This window comes from Pongo pygmaeus, chromosome 3, assembly GCF_028885625.2.
Source record: "Pongo pygmaeus isolate AG05252 chromosome 3, NHGRI_mPonPyg2-v2.0_pri, whole genome shotgun sequence".
In the NCBI taxonomy this organism is placed as follows: domain Eukaryota; kingdom Metazoa; phylum Chordata; class Mammalia; order Primates; family Hominidae; genus Pongo; species Pongo pygmaeus.
In genome coordinates, this window is record NC_072376.2 from 169539028 (window position 1) to 169557641 (window position 18614).

Below are 18614 nucleotides of genomic sequence, written 5' to 3' on the forward strand. Positions count from 1 at the left end.
CCTTTATATGATTGGCCTTATCTGTGCTGCATCTGGGTCTGGCATACCAAGTTTTCACAAAGTATTGTGGAAGAAGCTGACTGATGAAGACTGGAATAAGATAATCTTTTTCTTCCATATTGATACCACAGTTTTAATCCCATAACACAGTACACAGTGATGGTCCAAAATATACAAAATATACAAAAGCCACTGTACAATTACTGTTGGAAAAAATTAAAACAATTTATTATGATCTATGCCCAAAACAAAAGGTATAAATTTGGGAGAATGTCTTTCTAGATGGAATATACCAAATAACTAAACTCAACTTGTCAAACAAATGATTTGTCTGCTGGTGGGGTGAGGCGGTACATTTGAGTTAATTTTCTTTTGGCAGGCTAAATCTGTTCAAAATTAAAACTTATGTACAAATTTTACTCAAATACTTTTGTAATACATAAAGACAATTGAATATTCCTACTCTCAAAATCCTCAAGGTCATTCCAAACATTTTTTAATGTTTTAAAATGGAAAAGAACAGTGTTTAAATCATTATTTGATAATTTGGATAGATTCAAAACTATGTCAACAAACATTTACTGACCCTATCTAGAGAAAAGTTCCTATTCCACTGTTGTGAAAAATTGATTAGTACTCAAATGAGTCAATAACATGTTTTAGTATCTTCAATTTTTCAACAAAATGTCAACTTTGCTGCCTGAAATATAGAATTTTCACACGTTGAGCAATAGTAGTGATTTTAATATTAGTTATTTACTATGACCTCCTCCCAAAAGTCCAGCTAATGTACAGATATCAGAAAATTATTTTTTTATTATTTTAGGTTATCCATAAACCACTAGCATGAAATACATTTGTTATGTTATTTGAATTCTCCATGCAATGCTAAGAATTAATAATATAACCTTTTTTTTTATTTAGGTCCAATAAAAGAAAAGACATATGAAAATTGTACCTTCATCTTTTAGAAACTACTGCTGAGGACTTTAGCCTTATAGCCATTGCGCAATTTTCCAGATACTAATATCTGTGTGCAAACTTCATCTTGGTGAAATTACTTAACTTTTTAAAAATAAATTATTGCTTGGAAGAACACTTGTACAATCTCACACGCCGTCTCTTGCTCTGTTGTCACTATTTTGACCAATGGATAGTCATGGAGTACGTACTGTCCTATATACAAGAATAATGTGATTTTGACAAACTTAATAGAGAGTTTTCAAAATGAATATTCAAATCATTAAAAATATAAATTAAAAACAGCTATTCTAAATAATTAACTACAAAGTTTTTTTAACACTTTATAAATCTAATAAATAAAATTGTAATTTCAATAGGCCCTCTAATTAATAATTGCCGATTCCCTTACTTCTGCTAGAGACAGGAGACAACCACATGCCTCCCAGGTCATTGTGCACAAGGGGCTTGCCTAAACATGCCCACGGTGAAAAATTCTGTCCCTTTACACATATGCAGTAAGGGAAATAAATCAATATGGAGTGTCTCAGACTAAGGGCCCGCCTGTGCACTGGGTGAATGGGGTGGAGCCACCGAGAATTCATGCATTACGCAGTGGGGTGGAGCCTGGCCTCATCAGCTCTTGTGGTGTGGCCTCATATTCAATCCATGAGGTGGGAGCCTGTTGGCAGGGCCCCCCCTTTTTTTGCTGAGGGCTTTCTTTTAATACTGTGCTCTGTTCACTTTTCAATGTGTTTGTGTGCCTAATTTTTCCAGATCATGAGACAAGATCCCAGATTTTAGCTGTACTAAGGAGCAAAAAATCCTGCCTCATTTCTTACTTGTACTCTACCCCAATAGAAACAAAACTTTTTCAAATAAACTATTTTGTTAATTTAATGAGCTAAACATGTATAGTCAAAGTTATTATACATATTTTAAGCTTTTCATGAGGTTAATAAATGTATATTTAATCTTTTAGCATACTTCCTCAAGTCTATATTCAATTATCAATAACACATTTTAAATTTAAATTGGAGTTAGCAAGTCTAATATGCTAAATTCCTTTAAACAGTTAATCATATTAAACAGCATAACATATATGCACAAATGATTTCCAAAATTAACATAGAAAGGTTTTTTAAAGTTTGGTTTACTTCTCCTTTACACATATATGTCTAATTCCAATCTTTTGTAGTATGAAAAGATTCATCAAGGAAATAATTATACTGAGGTTGCTCACCTGCCAGTGATATATGCTGAATACTTGATGTTTGATTCAGTTTGCAACATTTACCAACAATAGAGCTCCTTTACATAATCTATAACAGGGACTCTATGACCTTTAAATTGTTACTGACCTTTAAATTGTTACCTGGTTTTTCTTCTCTTATTTCCTCATTCTTCTTTTACTTAAGAATCCTGCAGCCAGATAGAGATGGTAACTAAGACCTTTACCCTTTCCTTGAATATTGCAATTTTTGACTCCCATAATGCATTTGAATGTTTTCCTGCCTGGCTTTAAAAACATTTTTACTTCTATTCCACTGGATCCTTCGTATACATATGGCATTCTTTCATAGTCTCTTAAATTTATTACCTGATTTGTGTGGGCAGAATTCTATATTCAGTATTCTTTTCACATTTTCCCTGTCTGGTAGACCACACATTTTACATACAGTAAATGTCATCAGGTTGAATTCTGTACACCTTTCATGTACTTGTTTCCGTGGTCATAACCCAAATTCTTGCTGATAAGGGTAGTGCAGAAAGATGAATGAGCTCCTTAATGATGCCCAGGGCAATCATGAGTAATGGGCCTCCCTTGTCTACAACTTTGCTCCTTCAACTTTGCTTTCTAGGAAATTCTAAGCAGTACTTTGTTCATCACAGTGTGTGATGGTTAATACTGAGTGTCAGCTTGATTGGATTGAAGAATGCAAAGTACTGATCCTGGGTGTGTCTGTGAGGGTGTTTCCAAAGGAGATTAACATTTGAGCCAGTGGGCTGGGAAAACCAGACCCACCCTTAATCTGGGTGGGCACCATCTAATCAGCTGCCAGTATGGCAAGAATATAAAGCAGGAAGAAAAATAAGAGATGGGACTGGCCTAGATGCCCAGCTTACATCTTTCTCCCATGCTGGATGCTTCCTGCCCTCAAACATCGGACTCCAAGTTCTTCAATTTGGGAACTTGGACAGGCTCTCCTTGCTCCTCAGCTTGCAGATGAGGGACCTTGTGACAATGTAAGTTAACACTTAATTTTTTTTATATATATATATATATATGACATATATTATATTATATATTTTATATATGTATACAATATATACATATATATCCTATTAGTTCTGTACCTTGAGAGATCCCTAATACAGATTTTGGTACCAGGAGTGGTTGTAGAGGAACAGAATATTAAGGATGGAGTTCTTTCCTTGGTTTTGGGGTTTCTGGAGTTGGCTGTTTAATATGATTAGACCCAAAAATGCTAAGGACTCTACTTCTAATAGTATGGAGAATTCTAATAGTCCTTGGCATTAACTGTTTAGAGAGTTATGCAAAATAAATGCATTCGACATTCCTAATTCACTGCTCGTGAGAGGCAAGAAGTTTAGTGACTCTCTATATAATACCTTTGACCATATGTGGAGAACCAAGGAACATAATGAAGCTGCTTTGTTGTTCCTAAGTTCAGTGGACAAAGTGATGAAAGAAAATGATAAACTCGGTGATTCTATCTCCCGGCTTCAGGAGCAGATACTGAGCCTCAAATCTGCTAAGATTGCCCTGAGTAAGAGTCTTATCTCCTGTAGAGAAAGAGCCAAAATTGTGAAAAAACAGACACAAGCTCTTATCATGCGAGTGGCTGACCTGCAATGAAAGGTGCATGCACAGCCTTGCCAGCTGTCTACTGTTAAAGTGAGGGCATTGATTGGAAAATAATGAGATCCTGCAACTTGGAATGGCGATGTGTGGAAGGACCTTGATGAAGCTGGGGACACTGAGTTTGTAAACTCCGATGAATCTTTTTGCAAGAAGAAACAGCTTCCCATCCCCAGTAATGGCTACATCCCCTCCCAATCCATGCTGCCATCAGCTTTTCCACCTTTGTCTGAGGTGATAAACTCTGCGCTGCCTGAGGCAACAGTGATGGCCTCCCCTGAGGCAGGTGCCTGCAAGGTAATGTTGATTCTCCTCAGAAGCCACCCACAACACTCCTGTTTGTCTCTAGACCTATAACTAGACTAAAGTCCCAGCGGGCCCCTAAAGGTGAGGTTGAGAGTGTGACCTAAGAGGAGGAAAGGAATTGCTTGAGCTTTCTAAGTTATATAAACAGAAATCTGGAGAAAAGGCATGGGAATGTATATTAAGAGTGTGGGATGATGGTGGAAGGAACATAGAGTTGGATCAGGCTGAATTTATTGATTTTTGCCCACTAAGTAGGGATACTGCATTTAATGTTGCACCTCAGGGAGTTAAAAAAGGTTTTAATAGTTTATGTGCTTGGTTAGCTGAAATACAGATTAAAAGATGACCTACTGAGTGGGATAGAAATGCCTGATCTCCCTTGGTTTAATGTAGAGGAAAAGACCAAATGCCCAAATGCTTAGGGAGATTGGGATGGTGGAGTGGATTAGTCACTTTAGATCTATTCAACCCATCTGGGAAGATCCAGAAGATATACCCTTGCCCAGTGTCTTGTGAAATAGATTTGTGAGGGCAGCTCCTGCATCTTTGAAGAGCCCTGTAATTGCTCTTCTCTGTATGTCAGATCTAACGGTGGGACATGCAGTCACTCAACTACAAAATTTAAATACAATGGAAATAATTGGATCCTGAGGTGGCAGGGGCCAAGTGGTGGCACTTGACCATCACAGGCAAGGTGGGCATAGCTATCATACTGGACAGCAGAAGCAAAGCAGCAATCAGAATAGTCTGACTTGTATGGAGCTCTGGCATTGGCTAATTAGTCATGGTGCTCCTAGACGTGAAATTGATGGGAAGCCTACTGCATTCCTACTTAATTTATATAAGCAGAAAACTTCTAGATCAAATAGACAAAAGACTCATTTGAATTATGAAAGCAGAGAATCACAGCCGCTCAGTCAATTTCCAGACTTAAGCCAGTTTATAGACCCAGAACCCCTTGAATGAATGGGAGGCTGGTCCCCTTGAGGAAACATCCCACTACACTACTGACAATTTAAGCTGTTAACCTTTCTCCCATCCTTCCCCAAGGAGACCTCTGGCCTTTTACCAGGGTAACTGTGCACTGGGGAAAGGGAAATAATCCGACATTTCGGGGACTACTTGACACTGGCTCTGAGCTGATGTTGATTCCAGGGGACCTAAAACATCATTATGGTCCTCCAGTTAAAGTAGGGGCTTATGGAAGTTAGGTAATTAATGGAGTTTTAGTTCAAGTCCAACTTACAGTGGGTCCAGTGGGTCCCTGGACTCATCCTGTGGTAATTTCTCCAGTACCAGAATGCATAATTGGCATAGACATACTTAGCAGCTGGCAGAACCCCTACATTGGCATCCTGACTGGTAGGATGAGGATTATTATGGTGGGAAAGGCCAAATGGAAGCCTTTAGAGCTGCCTCTACCTGGAAAAATAGTAAGTCAAAAACAATATCACAACCCTGTAGGGATTGCAGAGATAAGTACCATCAAGGACTAGAAAGACACAGGGGTGGTGATTCCACACCACATCTGTGTTCAACTCTCCCATTTGGCCCATGCAGAAGATAGATGGATCTTGGAAAATGACAGTGGATTATTGCAAGTTTAACCAAGTGGTGACTCCAATTGCAGCTGCTGTACCAGATGTGGTTTCATTGCTTGAGCAAATTAACACATCTCCTGGTACCTGGTATCCAGTCATTGACTTGCCAAATGCCTTTTTCTCCATTCCTGTCCTTAAGGCCCACCAGAAGCAATTTGCTGTCAGCTGGCAAGGCCAGAAACATACATTTACCTTCCTACCTCAGGGATATAACAACTCTCTGGGTTTGTGTCATAATCTTATTTGAAGAAATCTTGATTGCTTTTCGCTTCTGCAAGATATCATGCTGGTCCATTACATTGATGAGATTATGTTGATTGGATCCAGTGAGCAAGAAGTAGCAAACACACTGGACTTACTGGTGAAACATTTGCATGCCAGAGGATGGGAAAGAAATCTGACTAAAATTCAGGGACCTTCTACCTCAGTAAAACTTATAGGGGTCCAGGGGTGTGGGGCCTGGCGAGATATCCCTTCTAAGGTGAAGGATAAGTTGCTGCATTTGGTTTCTCCTACAACAAAGAAGCACAATGCCTAATGGGTCTATTTGGATTTTGGAGGCAAAACATTCCTCATTTGGGTGTGTTACTCCAGCCCATTTATTGAGTCACCCAAAAGGCTGCCAATTTTAAGTGGGGTTCAGAGCAGGAGAAGGCTTTGCAACAGTCTAGGCTGCTGTACAAGCTGCTTATTTCAAGGTCTCTTCAAATACGATTATGACACATTAAGGCCTACTTGGGCCATAAGACCCAGCAGAAGATCCAGTGGTGCTTGAGGTGTCAGTTGCAGATAGGGATGCTGTTTGGAGCCTTTGGCAAGCCCCCATAGGTGAATCACAGTGGAGGCCTCCAGGAGTTTGGAGCAAGGCCCTGCTATCTTGTGCAGATAACTACTCCCCTTTTGAGAGACAGCTCTTGGCCTGTTACTGGGCTTTGGTGAAAACTAAATGTTTGACTATGGATCATCAAGTCACTATGTGACTTGAACTGCCTATCATGAACTGGGTGCTTTCTGACCCATCTAGCCATACAGCGGGTTGTTACGCACAGTAGCATTCCATCATCAAATGGAAGCGGTGTATATGTGATTGGGCTTGAGCAGGTCCTGAAAGCATAAATAAGTTACATGAGGAAGTGGCTTAAATGCCCACGGTCTCCACTTCTGACACCCTGCCTTCTCTCCCCTAGCCTGCACTGATGGCCTCATGGGGAGTTCCCCATGATCAGTTGACAGAGAAAGAGAAGACTAGGGCCTGGTTCACAGATGATTCTGCATGATATGCAGGCACCACCTGAAAGTGGACAGCTGCAGCACTACAACCCCTTTCTAGGACATCCCTGAAGGACAGCAGCGAAGGGAAATCTTCCCAGTGGGCAGAACTTTGAGCAGTACACCTGGTTGTATACTTTGCATGGAAAGAGAAAGGGCCAGATGCATGATTATATACTGATTCATGGGTTGTAGCCAATGGTTTGGCTGGATGGTCAGGGACTTGGAAGAAGCACGATTAGAAAATTGGCAACAAAGAAATGTGGGGAAGAGGTATGTGGATGGACCTCTCTGAGTGGTCCAAAACTGTGAGGATATTTGTATCCCATGTGAATGCTCACCAACAGGTGACCTCAGCAGAGGAGGAGTTTAATAATCAAGTGGATAGAATGACCCATTCTGTGGACACAATTCAGCCTCTTTCCCCAGCCACCCCATCATCGTCCAATGGGCCCATGAACAAGTGGCCATGGTGGCAGGGATGGAGGTTACTCATGGGCTCAGCAACATGGACTTCCACTCACCAAGGCTGGCCTGGCTACAGCCACTGCTGAGTGCCCAATTTGCCAGCAGCAGAGACCAACTCTGAGCCCTCGATATGGCACCATTCCTCAGGGTGATCAGCAAGCTACCTGGTGGCAGGTTGACTACATTGGAACTTTTCCATCATGGAAAACACAGAGGTTTGTCCTCACTGGAATAGACACTTACTCCAGATATGGGTTTGCCTATACTATATGCAATGCTTATACTAAGACTACCATCCGTGGACTCATGGAATGCCTTATCCATCATCATGGTATTCCACACAGCATTGCCTCAGACTAAGGTACTCACTTTATGGATAAAGAAGTGTGGCAGTGGACTCATGCTCATAGAATTCACTGGTCTTACCATGTTCCGCATTATACTCAAGCAGCTGGATTGACAGAGCAGTGGAACTGCCTTTTGAAGTCACAATTACAACACCAACTAGGTGACAATACTTCGCAGGGCTGAGGCAAAGTTCTCCAGAAGGCCACGTGTGCTCTGAATCTGCATCCAATATATGGTATTGTTTTTCTCATAGCCAGGATCCGTGGGTCCAGGAATCAAGGGATGGAGGTGGAAGTGACACCACTCACCATCACTTTGCTTCCTATTCCTGTGACATTATGTTCTGCTGGCCTAGAGGTCTTAGTTCCAGAGGGAGAAATGCTGCTACCAGAAGACACAATGATTCCATTAAACTGGAAATTAAGATTGCCACCTGGACACTTTGGACTCCTCCCACCTTTAAGTTAACAGGCTAAGAAGGGACTTACAGTGTTTGCTGGGGTGACAGATCCAGACTATCAAGTTGAAATCAGTCAAGTACACCATAATGGAGGTAAGGAAGTGTATGCATGGAATACAGGAGATCCATTAGGGCGTTTCTTAGTATTACCATGCCCTGTGATTAAGGTCAATGGGAAACTACAACAGCCCAATCCAGGCAGGACTGCAAATGGCCCAGACCCTTCGAGATTGAAGGGCTGGGTCACTCCACCAGGTAAAAATCCACAACCTGCTGAGATGCTTGCTGAAAGCAAAGGGAATACAGAATGGGTAGTAGAAGAAGGTAGTCACCAATATCAGCTATGACCACGTGACCAGCTGCAGAAATGAGGGCTGTAATTGTCATGAGCATTTCCTCATTCTTTTGTTAAAAACATGTGTGGGGCCGGGCACTGTGGCTCACGCCTGTAATCCCAGCACTTTTGGAGGCTGAGGTGGGTGGATCACGAGATCAGGAGATCAAGACCATCCTGGCTAACATGGTGAAACCCTATCTCTGCTAAAAACACAAAAAATTAGCCAGGAGTGGTGGCAGGTTCCTGTAGTCCCAGCTACTCGGGAGGCTGAGGCAGGAGAATGGCGTGAACCTGGGAGGCAGAGCTTGCAGTGAGCCAGGATGGTGCAGAGGGACACTCCATCTCAAAAAAAAAAAAAAGTTATGCATGTATACACTTGTACTAAAAAAAAAGCTTCATTTTATTTACTTTTTCCTTTATCATGTGACATAAGATTTATTGACTTCACATCAGCATTTAAGTATCATTAACTTTATGTGACAGTATTTGGGTTGGGGATTAGTGCATTTCTGGTTGTAGGAAGGATAGTTGTATTATGTTAGGTGTAATTATAAACCTTATTATTGTCTTTATTTGAAGATTATGTATGATCTCAGGAAATGTATATGGATTCAAGTTGATGAAAGGTGGATTCGTGATGGTTAATACTGAGTGTCAGCCTGATTGAATTGAAGAATGCAAAGTATTGATCCTGGGTGTGTCTGTGAGGGTGTTGCCAAAGAAGATTAACGTTTGAGTCAGTGGGCTGGGAAAGGCAGACCCACCCTTAATCTGGATGGTTACCATCTAATCAGCTACCAGTGAATATAAAGCAGGCATAAAAACGTGAAGTGAGGAGATGGGCCTAGCCTCCCAGCCTACATCTTTCTCTCATGCTGGATGCTTCCTGCTCTCGAACATCAGACTGCAAGTTCTTCAGTTTTGGGACCCTGACTGGCCCTCCTTGCTCCTCAGCTTGCACACAGCCTATTGTGGGACCTTGTGATCATGTGAGTTAATACTTCATAAAATATTAAGTTTATTACTTCTGTCCCTCTAGATAATCCTAATACACAGTGGTTTACCTTTTCTTGAGTTACACTATTCTAAATTCTTTACTTTTCTCTCTACTATTAATGTACTGGATCTTTTATTTTTATTTTTTTTGGGGGGGGGAAATGAAGGAGCTTCAAGAGTGAATAAATCATTTTAAAAATCCATTATTAGAATCTGTTACTGTGTGATAGGAATTGAAATCAAATTGTATAGTTTAGTTACTAAGATATCTCACTAACCAAATTTCATATTTTAATTTCCTTTATTTAACACATATGTAACTTTTGAAAGGTAAGTTTTATTGTATTATTATTATTTATTATACATTCTTTTTAGACATATAGTCCTCTAGGCAAAATATTTCTAAGGAGTATATTGTAATATTCTTTTGGACTAGAGAAAGCATCTGTTCCCAAACCAGACTCTGGTTTAGTCTCTCCTTTACTCCCATCCATGTCCTGTGTGCCCTTGGGAAAGTCACTTAAGGATTCTGTACTTCTATTTCCTCATCTGTAAAATCAGAATAATTTAAAAATCACCAACATCATAGAGTTATTATAAAGACCAGTTGAGTTGTATGTACAGAAAATAATAAGCACTCAACAAATGCTAGTGGTTATATATTTTTTAGTTTCCACAAAACATAGAAAAACCAAATTCAGTATATTATATTGGAAAGATGTTAATGACACATTACATTTTATTTATGTTTTTGCTGGTAACAAATAGATGGGCTTTTATGTTTTGATATATTTGATATATATATATATGTTTGATATATTTAATATATGAAAACATAAAATAATTTTATGTTTGAAGGATGGCAAGTGGTTCAGAAAGGCTATGAAGATTGCATCTTAGGAGAATAGCAGAAAACAAGATGCAAAGTTCTCTATGGACAGATGAGGGAGATTTGAATGTGATATCCTAAGAAGTTTGGAATTTTGAACTCAAAAAGAGAGTCACACTTACAGACTAAGAAAAAAAAAGGATTATATGATTAAATTTACACTTTTGAAAAATCAGACAATTGGCAATGGAGGCACTGTAATATAGAATAATGATATCTGTGTAGCAAGCATAATAACAGGAATCTGAGAATAGTGTCTTAAACGCTAAACAGCACTAAAGTAAATCATTCTAGGAAATATCTCTCTTCAGTAACAATTATTTACCTAAAGTCATCAAGATGTTCTCCCAGTTAGTAAAAATCATGTCCAAATTTCCACTGAAAAATCTGCAGAATTGAGGCAGCAAATCTCTAAAGTGACCCTCAGAACAATTAATAGACATCAAAATCAAAGTTCACCAAAATATTCCATTGAAATTGCATATATTAATAGCAAAGATATACAAAAATGTTTATTCAAATTGAAATTTTTAAATAGATTATGTTGGTTTCCAAGGGGACTCTTGACAGTCATTAATTCCAAGTAGCACTTAACTTCATCTTCTTCACACATAAACACAAGTACTATCTGTAACAAGCACACACATGTTGAAAATAGACAGTCTTCATTGAGTGAATATCTAAATGACCTGTAAAAGGAGTTATCTTTCCATTCTAGCTCAGATTATGCGCTATTATAAGGTGCAGCACACACATCTGATCTCTCAAGGCTACGAGGATACATTATGTCCTACATTTAACATTATTGCTGTGATTAATGTTTGATTTCTGAATTGTTGGAAGGGAATTTGTACAAGGATTCCATGGCACAACTACTGAAGAGAAAGACATTCCTTCTTCAGCCAAATGCCTTCTCAACTCATTTCAGGGGAATTCTGACTCAGTGTGTTAACAGAAGCTCTGCATTATCTGATTCTCATCTGGGCTAGAAGAAATGGCATCCCAAATTCCATGTAATTCTAATATCAGATAAAAACAGACATTAACATTCACAGAATTGCCTTCTTGTTAATTTGATTCTGTCTTTACTAAGTCCATCAAAACGCAATGCAATAAAACCTGTGAAATTAATTTCTCCACTTACCGGTCATTTATGACAGAATTCATACATTCCTCAAACCATTCTAAACCTAAGCAGGAAAAAATGACATTGCTTTTACAGTTTTCAAAGTATTACATTTTTCCAAACACTTCTCATTTTATGGAAGCTGAAGTTTCAAAAGGTAATTGTATTTTGCCTAAGTATATAACATCAGTAAAGCAGAGATAGTGTAATTCCTATTAATAGTAAAATCAAATGGAAGAAAATTACTCAGTGTGATTTGTCACTACACTGGACTTTTGTAGCCATAGCTTGCAGTATATAACTGATTTATTCATTCCACAAATGTTTATTAAAAACCTACCCCTGTGATAGATGGTGGGAGAAGTGCAGAGATACATAAAATTGTCCCTGTTTTCAAAAAGATTTCAGATCCACACTGTGTTATTAGGAAAGAAGAGCATGTGTGCGTGTGTGTGTGTGTGTGTGTGTGTGTGTGTGTGTTTCATTTTACGAAAACCTACTATTAAAAAACAGACTACATCAAATAGTTTTATTTTTCAACTTTCCTCATGAACACAATATTTTAAAATATTTGTCCCTCCCAAAGCTGGCAATCACAAGAAGCTTAAGCACATACTGGCGTACAATAGTTGCTTTTTCCTCTGGTAATTTTAAAGAAACAAAGTTTAAAATATTACCTAAATAGATTCACATGTCTAAAAGATTCTATGACATGATCATAAATATATCTAAAAAGTAACAATCATTAACAGGAAAGAAACATTTCTTCTATGAGATATTTGTTTATATTCAATGCATAACTTAGAGAACATGAATTCACCTAGTTTTTTGCTTTACAAATAAACCACTGTGTTTCCCAGGAGAGTTTTGTGAACCAGTTAGTATTCTGTGCTTTGGCAGGCAGCTGTCTTTTTAGTACAAGTTTTTAGCTTGACCACTATTGAATTTACTCTTTTATGTTTTCTCTTGTAGCCACTGTGTACCCTGGGACAGTCATCAAACAGTATCTTTGAGTAACATTTTCCACTTTCATTCATTTTGATACACAGTATTCTTAATTGGCTTTCCTCTGAAAAGAGAACTTACTCTGAAATGCTTTTCAGTCTGCATCATTTCTCCTATGTGCCTCATTTGTAAGGAACTCCCTTTTGATGATATAACCCATAAATGTGATTTCATTTCTAAAATGCCACCTAGAACATGCTACTTATCCACTATTTACCTGCACAGTGTAGAAACATTACATGCATTAAGAAGTGCTAAATACCTTTCAGTCTGCAAGTGCAGTATCATTGTCTTGGAAGTTTAAATGCAACAATTTCTGTATCCCCATGTACTATCTGAAAATCTTCCTTTTAATGTAGCAAGAATTTGCGAGACAATCAGAAGATAGGCTAGTTATCTCTAAATGGTTCTGAAAGGAAGACTTAGGTAACTATCTTTCTGCCCTATCCTTGCTAAATGTGAGTGTTCAACAGCAGCAATTTTGGCAACACTAATCTACCAATAAGTGTTTTTGAATGCAGCTAAAACGTTAGCATTTATACTTCATTTGGGCATGAAGCATTTTTTTATGTATGAAATAACATAAGACATACTTCCTGTTCACAGATACAAAATGAGAAGTGTTCACAGATACAAAATGAGAAGTACTAGTAGATCTATCCTTTTTTTTCTCTCACTGGTACATAACTCTACTTCTAAAACAAAAGGCATTTATTGGAAATAATGTTTATCTTTCCCTTCTCGACTGTGGGAAACAGAAAGACTGAGGTTTTTACAGCAATCAGGTCCAACTTTGCCACAGTCTGTTGCAATTCCATGTCATCCCACCTTGTCACAACAGGAAGCAAGTTAATAAACATGTAATTTGCCCTGAGGACTTTACCTGAGAAAATACTAGCGACTTTTTTCTTTCACCAAGCAAAAAAAGACTTCTACATTGATCCCATTCCTGTCATTAACAAAAACAGCAAGAAGTTAATATAAATTTGGAAATTTCTAGCACTTATTTTCAATTATTTTTTCAAAGGTATTAAAGTTGATACCCCAAGTAGAAAATAACTTTCTTGAGTTGTGTAGTACATTTCCACTTCTACCTTATAGCAATTTGGCAATCAAATAATAATCAGCAATTGTTAGCATTGATTATGAGGTGTCTTTATCTTATATTATTTTACCCAGAAACCTTGACTATTTCTACAACCTTCTATTTCCAATCTCATTCTTCTACTACAAGAAATATAGGGTGTGAAAAGGATGGACAAGGATGAATAAATAGTACAGTCTTCTTCTTTTAAACATTTTAAGATTAATAAGCTATCACTTACACTTTTGTTTGTCAATACACATATAGAACCATAGAAAAGAAACAAAGAGAAGAAAGAAACATGCATGGGAGAAGGTGATGCTAATAAGAGCTGTGGTAAATGAAGAAAAGAAAAGATAGTTGGAAAAGGAGGAAGGTACAGCTTCCTCTGTTGCCAGAGTTAGAGGGAAGCAGTTTTGTTCTGGCCTTTGAGGCCAGTAGAATATTCTGGTGTGATATTACCCTAAGCAAACTTTCCCCATCACAGCTGCACTTATTAAATTTTGGTTTATTGAATACCATTGCAACTTAGAAATCCACAAATATATTTTTATGAGATCTAAAAAAGCTATTCATAGAGCCAAATTCGTGCCATGAATTTGATGAAAACTTGCTGGAACCCACAATGAATGGTTCAAAAATGACTCCACAATGCTTTAATTCCAAAACCATAGATCTGGCTGACCTAACCTGACCCAGTTATGTTTTTCCTGGCTACCTCTTCAAATACTACTAGTTCTCTTGTTTCAGGACTATTTCAAAAAATATTGTCTCTGTCGTCACAGACACTTTTCAGGGTTTTATTGGTTTCACAAGTGTTGCTGTAAGGCTGGAGATTGTCAGTTATAAAATTCATAGGTTGTTGGTAACATAAGCTGAATATCTCCAATTCATTTAAAAACAACTACTATACAAGATTCTGAGTCAGCCAGATTTTCAAATTCAAAACGATGTCCAACTTAAGTTTGCATTTTTAATGTGTTATTATTTTCCACTGCCCTGCAAACCCTTTTACTCTAGTTCAACATCTATTCGAAGACTGTGAAATGCAGGAGATGTTACAAACATATTCACATATAGAGTCTCACATTGGCCATCAAATTAAAACCTTAGGCCAAATATTAGAGACAACAGATAGATAATGAAGTCAAACTTTGTAAGAGACGTTATAAACAAAATTACTTCTGGCTTCCCTTGCACTTTCAATCATGTAACCAATTAGTCTTAGTCCGTTTTGTGCTGCTATAACAGAACACCAGAAACTGTGTAACATATAAAGAACAAGTATTTATTTCTTACAGCTCTGGAGCGTGAGAAGTCCAAGATCAAGGCTCAATCTGGTTTACCGTCTGTTGAGGGTCCAGTATCTTCTTCCAAGATGGAAGCTTAAATGCTGCAACTTCCAGAGGGAAGAAACACCAGGTCTTCAGATGGCAGAAGGCAGAAGGGAAAAAAAAATGTCAAACCCCGTCCATCAAATTATTTTATAAGAGCGCCTAATCCCATTCATAAGAGAGGAGCCTTCCTGGTTCAATCACCTCTCAAAGGCCATGCCTCCCAATACTGTTACATTTGGGATTAAGTTTCAACATGAACATTTAAAGGGGACAAAACATTCAAGTATAGAGACAGTTTACCACTTAATTATCCTTTAATTGCTTCTAGTGAATAATTAATATTGTCCCCAATTGTTTTCTGTGGTCCTTAAGGGCAAGCAGCTTTAGTAATATTAAGGATCCTATCAGTATTAGGAAGCTAATGAGTATTCCCTAAATACTTCTGAGTGACTCTTGATTACTGGAATACACTTATTTTTCAATATCTAAAATGATTTCCCAGTACAAGCCAAACATCATCTGGGTCACAATTCACCTTAAATGTAAAGATATCATTGACAAAATGGATTGAATCTCCAGTGCTTGATTTTTAGGAAATTTCACCTCCAGAGACTCACAGTGTGATGGTAACTTCCGACACCAGCACTCCTATTTCAGATATTACTATGATTTGAATTACTTAGATCCCATGAAAACTGACGCTTTTCTTTTCCTTTTTTTTTTTTTCTTTGAGATGGAGTCTCGCTCTGTCGCCCAGGCTGGAGTGCAGTGGCGCGATCTCGGCTCACTACAAGCTCCGCCTCCCGGGTTCAAGAGATTCTCCTACCTCAGCCTCCAGAGTAGCTGGGACTACAGGTGTATGCCATCATGCCCGGCTATTTTTTTCTATACCAGGGAAACTTAAATATAGAATTTAGATCTTTTCTTTGATTCACAAATACATAAATACACAAAGTCTATGCATAAATAGAAGACTTTATTAAAATATAAAGGTGGGGGAGGAGTTGGAGTGCAACAGTACAAACTACTTGAAACTTAAACCTAATTGTTCCTCTTCCAAAAATTCATTTGGCCCCCACTGTAAGTAGTACTCAAGCCATCTGATTTTCTTTTTAGTTCCTTTTTCTCTCTGCTATGCTGTCTCCTGAATTCTTAAGGTATTATCCTTATGTATCCTATGGTATTATTCCTAGAGCTACAACTTTTTAATATTCTATGATTAGGAGAAATTAAGCTCTCCAAGTTGAAGTTGAAAAGTAACGTCCAGGAGCTTAGCTGCATAGACACTATAATCTTCAGATAGTTTTAACTAGCAATCTATTTTTCTTGTCCATTCCAGAATTTCCTTCATTATCAAAAGCTCCAATTGCTAGGAGAAATGTAGGGGAAATGTTAAGTAATATTTCTTAATGTTATAAGAGATATCACTAGACTTAAAGAATATCTTTTCAATCTTAAAAAATGAAAGAATCACAAGATCAGATGTAAAATCACAGAGTATGTAATATCCCTCAGAACCTGTTCATAATAATGAAATCTAAAGGAAGGGATAATTCAGGTGTGTCCAGGACAGCCTCTGCTATAAGAGAAGGGAAATGAGAACCAACATTTCTTGAGCATACCCCGTGTTCCAGGCTTCATCTTTCACAGTGAGGGTGAGGAACAACTGAAAAGATCAAATATGCGAATGTTAGTGCAGCAAAAATTCAAACAAACTCAGGATGATGAGATGTATCAATTTCTTAGCCAATAATCATTCAGTATTTATTCAGAGCCAGTTTTATACTATTACATGTTTCCCTTAAACTATTTTGTTAGGTATATCCTGCTGCTATATAAACAAAATTTGAAGTGAGTTGTGATAAAACAAAAAATAAAGTCACAGGCCTGGAAATTTAACTAGATGAAGGCAAAGTTACCAGAAGAAACACAGAAATATAAGCCAGAGGATGCTCTAAAATAACAAAATATTGATACAAAATTGGCACTGAGGCTTTGGGCTAGAAAAGTAAAAGGAAATTCAATTAGTTATAAAATTCACATTTTGCATTATTAAAATATGAATCAGATGCTGAAGGGGTGGGTCGCCCCTCCACACCTGTGGGTGTTTCTCCTTAGGTGGAACAAGAGACTTGGAAAAGAAAAAGACACAGAGACAAAGTATAGAAAAAGAAATAAGGGGGCCCAGGGGACCAGCATTCAGCATATGGAGGATCCCCCCAGCCTCTGAGTTCCCTTAGTATTTATTGATCATTCTTGGGTGTTTCTCAGAGAGGGGGATGTGGCAGGGTCATAGGATAATAGTGGAGAGAAGGTCAGCAGATAAACACGTGAACAAAGGTCTCTGCATCATAGACAAGGTAAAGAATTAAGTGCTGTGCTTTAGATATGCATACACATAAACATCTCAATGCCTTACAGAGCAGTATTGTTGCCCGCATGTCCCACCTCCAGCCCTAAGGTGGTTTTCCCCTATCTCAGTAGATGGAACATACAATTGGGTTTTATACCTAGACATTCCATTGCCCAGGGACGGGCAGGAGACAGATTCCTTCCTCTTGTCTCAACTGCAAACAGGCATGCCTTCCTCTTATACTAATCCTCCTCAGCACAGATCCTTTACGGGTGTTGGGCTGGGGGACGGTCAGGTCTTTCCCTTCCCACGAGGCCGTATTTCAGACTATCACATGGGGAGAAACCTTGGACAATACCTGGGTTTCCTAGGCAGAGGTCCCTATGGCCTTCTGCAGTGTTCGTGTCCCTGGGTACTTGAGATTAGGGAGTGGCGTTGACTCTTAACGAGCATGCTGCCTTCAAGCATCTGTTTAACAAAGCACATCTTGCACAGCCCTTAATCCATTTAATCCAGAGTTGACACAGCGCATGTTTCAGAGAGCACGGGGTTGGGGGTAAGGTTATAGATTAACAGAATAAAATGGAGTCTCCTATGTCTGCTTCTTTCTACACAGACACAGTAACAATCTGATCACTTTCTTTTCCCCACAAGATGCATGAGAGATATAAAGATTTTCTTTCATTTATTTCTATAAAATTTTGATGATTAATGTAGTGGATAGCCATTCAAAAAAATTCTGACTGACAATGCAAGAGCAGGGTGTGTATATAAATACTTTATGTACTTCAGTGAATAACAATGCAACTCACTAGCATAAATTCAATAGAAGAACTAAGAAATCAGCCTAAAATATGCAGCCACCTGTTGCCAAAATAATCAAGAATAAAATGAATAAAATAAATGTCCTTTAAAATATCCCTCCTTTATAACCAGTCTTGGCAGAAGATGGTTTTTGAATGACTTCAAAGACACAGTCTCTAGCAAGAATTTAAAATTTAGGTATTGACTCTATCTCATAAGGACAGAGGCATGTGGTTTTCATGCACGTGAATGCATTTGGAAAGATATAACATGAAGTGTCAATAACGTTTGTCCAAGGAAGTATAATTATAAATATATTGTGTTTTGTATTTTTTCGTTCTAATTTCTTTAAGATTTAATGAGAAGAGGATTATCTAGAGGTATGCC